The 12,236-nt window shown below is 34.8% G+C and overlaps 1 long non-coding RNA gene across 1 annotated transcript; it reads left to right on the plus strand.

Annotated features, from left to right (window-relative positions):
• The first annotated feature begins 8,946 nt into the window (after window positions 1-8,946).
• On the plus strand, window positions 8,947-11,433 carry LOC135717722 (uncharacterized). Its single transcript, XR_010520353.2, has 4 exons — window positions 8,947-9,246; window positions 9,758-9,822; window positions 9,942-10,040; window positions 11,337-11,433. It is a non-coding gene; the product is annotated as an uncharacterized lncRNA (long non-coding RNA).
• The last annotated feature ends 803 nt before the right edge of the window (window positions 11,434-12,236 follow it).

A 12,236-nucleotide genomic window follows, 5' to 3' on the forward strand; every position in this document is an offset into this window, starting at 1 on the left:
CATTGCCATATTGCATATTACATTCTAAATAGAAATTTGTTAACAATATGCTTCCATAGAGAAATAACACATACAGGAGAAAAAGAAGATTATGGTCTGAAGAGAAAGGCCCAGAAACTTTAGCTCTCGTGAGCAACAACTTGACAAACTGAAACATTATATTCACGATTAAGATGTTGTAATATTGCTGTTACAAACCAAACTCACCTTGAATCGATCACAAATGCCAAAGAATGAAAGAAAACTCGTGCTGATCTGTGTTTAGTAAAACTTCTGATCACGTGTCTTCTGTAATCTTGACACACCCTTCAGTTAAACGGGAGGAATCTTTAACCCATCTGAACATTTACCATGGTAACTACAGTTTCCACCGAAATACCATTGTAACTTTATAATTTAACCATGGTTTTGCTATAAAACTATCTCAAAATGCTGTGATTATAGTAATAAAAATATTTTACACATTAAATAAATATAAGCAGTTGAGAAGAACAGCTGACCCACCAGCTTGGCCAGCTTTGCCAGGCTGGGAGGACCAACTTGGACCAGCTTGCTGGTCTTAGCTGGATTTTTCAGTAGGGTGTGTTGAATAATGTACAACAAAATAATGCTTATGGATCGGTTTATAATTAAACAATTACGTTATAGAGCATGAAGGTGTCAATGGGCTATTTTATTTACCCCAATAACTGTTGGGGATAACTCCTGTTTTCATATAAAGCACAATTTTCCAACACCAGTAACAACAGCCCATGTTCCTCATGAAATGATTGACCAATTCCTTGAAAAAGCCAAAACAAAATGAACAGTGAGTAGGTGAAACTGCAAAAAGTGACTTTCTTACTTGGTATTTTTGTCTTGTTTTTAGTAGAAATATCTAAAAATTCTTTCAAGAATTTTTTATTTTCTTGATGAGCAAAATGACCTAAGTAAATTAGTCTGATTTTCAGACAAAAAAAAATACAATTTATGTGTGCTTAAAACAAGCAAAATATCTGCCAATGGGGTAAGCACATTTTTCATGAATTATGTGTTTAAGAAAAAAAAAAAAAAACTATTTCAAGATTTTTTTCCCACCCCATTGGCAGATATTTTTGCTTGTTTTAAGCACAAATTGACTTAAGTAGATCACCACATCATTTCCGCCTGCATTACACACAACAAATCAAACACTGTGCAAGTAAAGTGCACACATTTACTACAAATAGAATGACAGAGAAAGTATATTAGCTGTTCTATATGTTTTAGGCATATTATAATTTAATTAATCTTGACTGATAAAAACTTTGTACAACACATGTTACATTTGATACAGACAGAGAGAGTTAATGTAAAGATTTAAAGATTACTTAGCTTTAAAAAAATATATATTTTGCGGTTCTGTGTGGGCTGTGAGATTTGTCGATGGATTTTGTTGGTTCAGTCCAAAATGGCAACAGCAGCGCCATCTAGCGAATGTTGTCAAAACTGCAACGCCTCTTGGTACTTCATACTCTCTGGTGCGAGTACCAGGCAGCATCTCCAGGTGTTCCTTTGAGAACCAGGACAAAAAAGTTATGTGCACCCCTGTAAATGTCCCATTTTTAATCATTTTACAGACTTATTGACCTCGTGAAACAATTTATCATCTTTCAAAACAGTCAACTGCAACTTATAACTCATAATTATTGTATCAGATTCAGAACACAAATTATATTGGTAGATTTACTCCATTTTTCGAACCGCATGGTCTGAACGCATGGGATTTGGATTGAACTGGGAGCAAAGTTTTTAAAATAGGCTATGATAACAAGAGCTTTTTGAACACATTAAATGGTAACATTCATATTTCTCATGAGTGTAACACATAAAAAATAAACACATAATAAAATAATACGCATTTTGTACCTGATGAGGGGAGATATGAATTAATAAAGACACAAGATACCAAGGCTGCTTTTCCATCAGTCTCTGTATCGTCTGAGCAGCACGCACGCGGCGCCCCCTCCACAGCAAGTAAACACAAGCAGTATCAATTGTCACAGACACATTTAAAGACATAATATGAAACACGTTCAAGAAATGCATTCTTTCGTATTTAGTCAGCACTCATATATAATTTTTGACAGAAAATAATAAAATCACTGTGAGGTAGTTTCCCGGACAGAGATGGTCCTAGACTAAAATAAATGTAAGAGCTGTCCAAACTGAAAACAGCTTGCACTAAGATATTTTAAAATACATCAGTGCTCTTAGTTTTTTTCTCAAAACTCACACAAGTGGGCTAAAGTAAGGCATGCTTGTTAAAACTATTATATTTCATAATTAAACCAAGTCCTAGTCCTGGCTTAAGCTAATCCCTGTCCAGGAAACTGAAACCGCCCCTGTATGGCATTTTGATGGTTGATGAATCTATATGTTCCAGTAGTCTCTCAATTACTCTCTACACTGTAAAAAAAACTTTGCTGCCTTAAACTTTTTTGTTGAATCAACTCGGATTTACAAGTCATTTCAACTTAGTATTATTTCTCTTGACTAGAGATGAGTTGTTATAACTACAGGTTGACTTTTCTCAACTATATTTTATAAGTTATGACAACTCATCTCTGTTGACATGACTTGTAAATCTGAGTTGATTTAACAAAAAATTTTAAGGCAGCAAAGTTGTTTTTACACTGTATTGATTCAATGAGAACAAGTCTATTGTGTTTTGTTAACAGTAGTAAATGTGTTAATACATTACTAGTCATTTGTCCTATATTAGTTATTGTTTAGTTTTGCATGAATTATGAAACTTCATAGTAGTTCTCTGTGAAGTATGAAAAAATAGTAGTTGATTAAACTACCACGTTCATCTGTGTGCTATTACTTACTAGTTTGTTAATCAGAGTTTCTTGTTAGTTAACAGTAGTTACTAGATTGTTAATATTGCATTACTCATTTGTTCCTGTGTAGTTATTCATTAATAATAGATCATTATTTTAAAGTGTTTTTCCTCACTTTTGCAATGAGATAAAGATATTTTTCCTTGAGAGCTATATGTAAGGGATACCATTGTTCCGCTTCGCGTCGGGTCCTGATCACACTGTCGGGGCTTATTTCCCAATAACTACCGGCTGCCTCTACATTATCCCGCTTATTACACGGCTACTTGCCACATAAGAAAAAAAACTGGACATGAATATGAATTTGAAACATTTTATTGGCATATTTGTTTTAAATTAACATTTTTATCCTTCCGCGAAACTTTGCACAGATGCATAAAATGATCGTAATACCTTATTAAGATCCTCTGCTTCATACTTGTCTCAATTTTTTCTCTTTTAGCCAGTCTTTGAGAAGTTTTAATGCCCATTCTGTATTTTTTTGTGTGTTGGCTTCGTAGCTGTCATGCTCTATTTTGTCAAGTTCAGTCTCAGTAAGCTCTCTGTGTCTTGTCGTGGTTGCCGAGTGTTTGTCACAAGATGGCGCCAAACAGACAGTAATCTTTATTGATCTTTATTGGCGCGGAGCGATTTTACTCGTGCAAGTAGTCCGGCTATGCGTTATTATTTTGGAGCGGTTATTATTTGAAAAGAACGAACCTGCAAATGTCTCAACTGACCAATCAGAATCAAGCATTCCAGAGAGCCGTGTAATAAATATATATAACCGAATATATTTGAAAGTGCTTAATGAACTATCTTTGTGTTTTTGTTTTTAAAGCAAGCTATGTTCTAGAAACCTTAATAAGTTCCATAAATGTTGACAAAAAACAAAATAAGGACATATCCAAACAATACAGTGTCATTAGCTAATACATTTTATTTCACTCCCCACTAATAAAACATTAAATTAGCCTAATAGCGTGCAAGAGCAAAGATATCTTGAGCAGTTTTATGATTCTAATCAATGAGCCTTTTGTAAATTAGTGAATTACTTAAACAAGCAAAACATAATCTAATCCTGTTTTATCAACAACAATTCCATAGAAAGACACTGTTACTTGCAGCTGTTTGCCAATAACTTACTGTAGACTTATTTATGTTATTTACTGGCAACATTTTGTTCAAAGTTAAATGAACATTAAACATTAACAAGTAATTTCCACGGAAATATTTTGCAGACCTTTATATGACATTAAACTAATATAAGATTAGATTGTAAAAAAAAAACCTCCCTTTCGAGGTTAATTAAGGTGAGCAGCAGCATCACAGGTTCTATGGAGAAAGGTCTGGATGAACTTTATCAGAAGCAGATGTTATCTTGTTAGATACAGGCTGAATTTCAGATGTTGCCATCGGGATTATGTTTTAATCTCCCAAAATTCAGAACCAACAGATATAAAACCTCTTTTGTGCCTGCAGCCATTCTGCTTCTCAATTCAAAGAACCACGGTTAACTTAGTGATTTACTATTTGTTGATTGTTAATTGTTCTTATTATTTTAACCATGCCTTTTAACCCATCTTGCAATGGGGTTTCTTTTTTTTTGCGTGTGTAATGATATGAAACAGTAGGCTAATCTCCTCATTAACACCCCACGCGTGCTCTGTGATCTGCTTTGTGCACCTGCAGTTTCCTTTAGTGTTGCACGACCCCGGTGGTAATCGCTTTTTTGTTATTTTGTAGATTGCGTCCAAGAATTCATAAAGGTGCAGACTAACCGATGTTTTGTCAGATTAACATTCGTGTTATATAGCACCTATGAAGAGCCATGAGTAGTTTTATAGCACCATATGGTTCTACTACACAGGTGCTACATATGTGCTGAACTACAAATGGTTCCCCTATATACTAGCCAGTGAACCACTTTTCGTGGTATTTCAAACCGATTTGTAGTCTAATTTGCAAGGTGAAACATTTGAATGTAATCTATACCCAAGAGTGGTGATGTGGTTAAAGTCCAATTTGATTTGATTCACTTTATTAAGCCCCAAAGGGAAATTCACATGTGTATAAAAGAGTATAAAAAAATAAAATTTCAATACATTTACAATAGTTTGTATACAATGACCTGAGTAACTACATTATACACACATCACCACATTGGTTTAGTTTCGAGCATGAAGCAGACATACACAATCAGATTTCCACAACAATTTTCTCGTACTGGTTGTAAAATCTGATGGCATCCTGGATGTGTTAATTTTAACACATTGTTTTATGTTCAACTATTTATTACATTATGTGTCATTTCGTTTTGATTTTGAGTTCATATAAATAGAAGGGACAACACAAGATGTGTTAAAACAACACAAAGTGTGTTGATCAAAAAAAAAAAAAACACAGATGTGTTAAGTTGAGGACAACACAGATGTGTTGTTCTTAACCAGACACAAGATGTGTTATTTTAACACATTTGTTTTAAGAATGTACAACTCTGACTTTTTTAAAAGATTTGTGTTGTGTTGTCAAGCTTATTGTTCAGATATACACCCAAGTACTTACATAATGTGACAATCTCAATATCTGACTCATATAAATTCACTGGAATAATGTGATAAAATCAACCACCATTTCATTGGACTTAATATTTAGCTAAGAGAATTTATTACACAATAATACACAAAGTTCTTTAGAAGTTCCCTGCATTCACTCTTATCATTATCTTTTATACAACCAACAACTTCAGAATCATCAGAATTTTTTTGAAGATTATATTGAAAATCAAATGTATAAAAAGTAAATAAAAATGGTGCCAAAACCGTACATTGAGGGACACCAGTGCTATACGTAACTACTTGAGACACACAGGTTTTCTTCCTTACATACTGTGGTCTATTTAAGAGATAGTCAGTTAGCCAGCTGACCATACTGTGGTGTTATTCGGCATTTTCTAACTTATTTATAAGTAAAGCAGGTTGAATAGTGTTGAAAGCACTAGAGAGTCAAGTCAATTTGTTTAAAAGATAGATAATTGCATCATCAACCCCAATGGTAGTTTTGTAAGCAAATTGCAATTTATCATAAAAAGCACACTATTGCTGCTTAATGTAGTATAAAGGTCCCGTTCTTTCTGTGTATTTGAAGCTTTGATTGTGTTTACAGTGTGCAATATAACATGTGTTCATGTTTCGCGTGTAAAAAAACGCTGTATTTTTCACACAATTTACTTATCTCTTTAGCGCTGTTTTCACTGTCCTCAAAACAGGCTGATGTCTTCCTTGTTCTATGAAGTCCCTCCTTCAGAAATACGTGACGAGTTCTGATTTTGTAGTTTGTTTAGTGTGTTGTGATTCGATAGTAGCCTAACTTGCTGTTAGCTTAGCTGGCAACTAACGTATTCCTGTGGGCGGAGTTTAGTCAAAAAACTGTTCTAGTGACGTCATTAAAGCAGGAAGTAGAGGGCTGTAGTCCAAACCGGCCGTTCGCTGTAGACTTTGAAAGGCGAATTCTGTTAAAGAAAATATATCGCCTGGCAGTGAACAACCCATCCTCACCCCATTTCGTCAATATTTGACGACACTTGACCATTCGTCATATGTTGACGTGAAGGGTATAACTTTCGCGTCATTTTTTGACGAACTGGGGACTTCAATACTATTACGTCCGTTGCATTCTCTTTCCTATTTTATTACCATTTGCGCGTCGGTTTAGGGTTAGATTTACATAATGACATCCCTACCCAAACCTAACTCTAACCCCAACGCCAGGTGACAACTGTTTCTAACCCCAACGCCAGGTGACAACTGTTTAATTTCGCGTACACTGTTTAATTTCGCGTACACTGTTTAATTTTGCGTAATCTAACCCTAAACCGTCAAATATTGACGAAATGGGGTGAGGATGTGTTGCAGTGAACTTTGAGCTTTATCATTTAACAGGTATTATTTATGCTATTATAGCAACATTACAAACTAGGGTTTAAAAATGGGATGAGAAAGAACGTGATCTTTAAAAGCAATCTCTCAAACACCTTCATTAACTGGGCTGTTAGGGCTATTGGCCTGTAATGTGCAAATTCAGAAGGGTTCGTTTTCTAAGTAACTGGTACAATACATGATGTCTTCTATAAGACAGATATCCTTTCCAAGACTTAAATAAAAAATATAGTGAGTCACCCAATAAAGTTGATCAGCACAAACTTAAAGAACTCCAGGACTGTCAGGACCTGCAGATTTCCTCATTTTAATTCTCTCTTTAAACCACTTCTTACTTGTTCCAAAGGTATTGTAAACTCAGGAACACACTCACAGGTGGTAGAGATTAATGAATTTGTCTCTGAGGAGAAGTCTAAATGAGAACTCTCTACTTAGACCATCTGATGAGGAAGATTTTGATTCATCATCATCAAATCTATTAAAAAATATTAGGGCCGGGACTTTAACGCGTTAATTAAGATTAATTTATTACACAAAAAAAATAACGCGTTAAACATTTTTAACGCATTTTAATCGCACTTATTTTTGCACTGGAGCACCAACTAGCGTTCATGACTTTAGACAACAACAAACCACAGTGAACATGAACGAAGAAGCTGATGAGATCGCTTTGGTTGGCCCCGTGGATGGGACATTCTTTTATAAAAAACGAACGGATGGAAGCGTCGAAAAGAGCATGGTTGTGTGTAAGCTATGCAAAAAGGAATTCACATATCACCCGCAGCACATCGAGCCTCAAGTATCATCTCAATGCAAAACAAATAGCAGCTAGCGTGGACGTTAGCCCGACTCCGGGTACAACGACTTGGTTGAACAAAAATAAACAATATTTTGTTGCTTAAGTTTATGTATTCAGTCATTATTCATGGTATACTAAAAATCCATGTGAAAAAAATAACTTCTCAGTGTTCTCAGGTCAAATATTTATATGTGATTAATTTCGATTAATTAATTACAAAGCCTCTAATTAATTAGATTAATTTTTTTTAATCGAGTCCCGGCCCTAAAAAATATATTAGTTTCATCTATCCACGTCTGTCCACAAGAGGCATGTACTCTATTCCCATGTCCAGACATCCTATTTAGGTTATTCCATACCTCTCTCACATTATTTTGTTGGAGTTTTTGTTCCAATTTTGACTTATAACATTCCTTCCCCTCCTTATTTTAACTTTTAATAATTAATGGACCCACTTCAGTTCCTCTCTATCACCAGTTAAGAAGGCCTTCTTTTCTAATTTTCATGTTTTTCTTGAAATTTTGAGTGAATCTAAATACTTCTTCAATATCATGCAACTCCTTTATCAGTGGATTCTCTATAAATAAAGAGAGAATGGAAGGGCTCAGTTCAGAGGATGTTTGTTGTCTCAAAAGGAAAATTAGTTTGGAGAGGTCTGTGCCACAAGGCACCCAGCAAGCAATAGCCGTCATTTCAACGTCTCGTTTCAGTATAGACCCGATATAGCCGGGCTGTGCCTAGCCCACGTCTAGCCCAAATAAACTTTAATTTGGTTACATATGGTTTTTGACAAAATAATTTGTGAGATGTATGCTATTTCATCACGTAAGCAAAGTTAACAGCGATTACAAGGTATTTCGTTTCATTTCTTTAAAGTGTTTTATGCATCGTCTGTACGTAGACACATTTAGCTCATAAATAGACCGACTACGAATAAACCACGTTTAGCCCAGAAATAACCATGAATTTAATTACATGTTGTTTTGCCAAAATGATTTGTGAGCTGTATGATATTTAATAATGTAAACAAGTTCAAAGCGATTAAGGTATTTTGTTTCATTTCTTTAAAGTGTTTTATGCACCGTCTGTACTTAGCCACTATTTAGCTTACAAATAGACCGACTACGAATAACCCACGTTTAGCCCAGAAATAACCATTAATTTAATTACATGTGGTTTTTGCCAAATAACTTGTGAGATGTATGGTATTTCATTGTGTAAGCAAAGTTAACAGCGATAACAAGGTTTGTTTAATTTCTTTAAAGTGTTTTATGCCTCATCGTACATATAGCCACTATATAGCTCATAAATAGACCGACTACGAACAAACCATGTTTAGCCCAGAATAACCTTGAATTTAATAAAATTTTGTTTTTGCCAAAATAACTTGCAAGATGTATGATATTTCATCAGGCATGCAAAGACACCAATGAATTTAAGATGTTTGGTTTTATTTATCTTATCTGAATATCTGCTGTCACGCATAACATTCATTATTTGACCGTATTTCAAAGATAAACAAAATCCAGTTACAACTCCGAACCGCTAGATGGCAGAGTACACAAACACGGGGCCATATCTCACGAGAAAGATTTCCGCTGTTTGAAAATCAACAACATCAGCGAGCAGCCAGGAGGAAAGCAATCGACCACACTCGTTTGGTCTTGTAAGTGTTGTTATTATTTTATTTTACATGTGTTTAAAATTGATTTACTTTATTTGTTGTTGGAATCGCGACATTCTTGCGGGTAATTTAACAGTATAACGTTACAGTAAGTAACCCATGTTTTATAAAACCTAAACAGTACAACCTGCAATGTAATAAAATAGTGGAGGTAAATGAGTCTATGTAACGTTACACTGAAGATTAACATGAGTGATTTGTAGGCTGCTTTTTAGTAACAGCAGTAACTTAGCTAAGTTATTACTGTGTTCCTTACAGTAATGTAGGCAGTTGTGCTTTACAATTATGCATGCAGAGATAGACTGTGGGGGAAAGCTATTTTTCCATAATGGATTTAACTTACAGGCCTTCAGTCTGTTGGAAAAAAGAGTTTTATTGTGTTAGTGAGGGAAAACTTGCAGGTCTGTGGGCATTAACCTTTAAGGTTGGTAAACACTTGTACACTGAAGCATACAATACTGTACAATTACTGACATAGGCATGTGCTATTCAGGTGTCAAAGCTGTGCGAAACTGGAGGGAGAAACTTGAGAGACCGTGCCGGAAGAATGCTGGACAGGTAAATGCTATAAACAGGCAATATTAATCCGACATTGTGGTGTCAACACAGTCTTTCATGTGGTCACAAAAAAATATGTCCGTCTGCAGCTGTTAATGACATTGTCTTTTCTATTTTAGAGTTCACTAAAATTCATTAATTTCAAAGTTCAACATGAATGGTGGTGGTCCACTGCAGAAGCAAGCATTTGAAAAAACATCACTTCTCAGTTATTAAAGGTAAGTGTGTTTGTATGTAGTTTTAGCCTGAATGGTGTTTCACAAAATAATACTTTTAATATGACATTAGGTTATATGAGGAGTAATTGATGACAGTCCGGTCCTGCCTTAATATTTTCTAAATATTAAAAGCCCCAGATTAAATTACTCTTTGCCGATACAACAGTTAACTCACCCATACAATATTGTTTAGATGTTTTATTTGTAGACATTTGACAGGTTTTATGTCCATAAGATTGTAATGTGAATATTTTATGCTTGGCATCTTAAAGGGCAGGGTATTTGATTTTGAAAAATACTAACTTACTGAATACTAGCCTACACGCACCAACCAGAAGCACAATCCTATCTCATTAACTAGTAAGACTGACAAAGTGAATAACATTACCAAAATAACCAACATAAACAACTGTTTTTAATCCGAATTAAATACAGCACGTTTAGAAATTTGAAAAGATAAATATCATTACACTAATTCGTAAAGGAACACAAACTACATAAGCAACACTTTCATTAAAAAAAATGTAATGCGTCTAATTAGGCATGGGCCGGAATGAGATTCTGACAGTATGATAACCGTAAGCAAAAATACCACGGTGTTGCGGTATTGCCATTGTGACACTAAAATGTGTTATTTTCAAATGTCTGCGTATTAAAACATCAACTTTTCAACTGGACACAATACATTTTATTTTTAAGCAACAAACAACATTTATGCCAGGTAAAAATAAAGCCTTTAAATGATAATATTCTTTCAATTGTAAATGTAAACATGAATTCAATTACATGATTTAATTCACTTTGTGTAAACACAGTTCATACATTGAAAACGGTATCACAGAAAATTTTTGTGGTTTTTAAAACCTTGACTCTGAAAATCTCGGTATACCTTCAAACCGGTAACTGGCCCTTGTCCAAATATTGCATTCGGTCAGGGTTCAATGATTTGTTGAACGTTTTTTGGTCCTACGCCTTTTACAGATGACACAAATATATAAAAATAGACATTTAGACAACTTAACATAGTGATTGCTATCAAGACTTTAGGAGACTTTCAACCAGCATAACTAAAATGTTTCTGGATCAAAATCAGATACCCTGCCTTTAAGCCTCTTTTGCTAGTTCCAAAATGTCATTTAACACACACAGAGAAACATGCACTTCTGTTAGTAATGAGAACGGTATGATTACTGTTGCCTGTCAATATTTATATATGACTTTTTCAAAAGAGAATGACTATCACATTTAACATAAAGCAGAAATACTTGTCTCATGCATTCTTTTCATATTTTGCAGATGCTGTGTTGAACAACTTCCCAGCAGCAACAGAACTGGAAGTGAAGGATGCAATGGGGGCATTTCAAACAGTCACCAGGCAGCACGGGGGGGGGGGGGGGGGGGTATAGAAATTAGTACAATTATTAAGTTGAGAAGTGAACTGAAGATAGTTTGTTAATGTTTAGATGTTATTTCATTTTTAAAATTGTATTTTGTTATTTATGCTTTTATTTTGTTACTGTTTTTATTCTTTTTTTTGTTAAAAGTAGTTTCTTCATTTTATATTGTATTAACAATATTTTTTGGAATAAATTGCATGATTGCATGTTTATGAGAACCTTTTTTAATGGATTAAAAATAATTCTTTAGCCATTCTTTTGTTGTTTATTGGACACACACATGTAGTCGTTTAATAGCCGTCTATTTAACGGCTAGTCTATTCTTGGGCTACGATAGACGTCTACTAGATTTTCACTGACAGCCCAAAATTAGCCTTGTTTTAGCCTAGACCCACATTCACCGTCTATTAGACGTATATATGTAGACGTTTAAAAGCCGTCTATTTGATGACTAGTTTATTCTTGGGCTATGATAGACGTCTACTAGATTTTCACTGACAGCCCAAAATTAGCCTTGTTTTAGCCTAGACGTCAGGGGGGTGTTTAGACGGCTACTAGACGTCTATTAGCCGCAAAATTGCTTGCTGGGCAGTGTGTAGGATGTTGATAAAAAGGCTTTTCATTCTGATATAAAACCGTGATTCAACACTAATTCATGTCAAATCATGTCATATCTTTTATCCCTGCAGCACTCAATACTTAGTTGGGGCTCCTTTTGCCTGAATCACTGCAGCAATGTGACGTGGAATGGAGTCGATCATTCTGTGGCACTCCTCAGGTGTTATGAGAGCCCAGGTTG

The sequence above is a fragment of the Paramisgurnus dabryanus genome, chromosome 13, assembly GCF_030506205.2.
Source record: "Paramisgurnus dabryanus chromosome 13, PD_genome_1.1, whole genome shotgun sequence".
Classification (NCBI taxonomy): Eukaryota; Metazoa; Chordata; class Actinopteri; order Cypriniformes; family Cobitidae; genus Paramisgurnus; species Paramisgurnus dabryanus.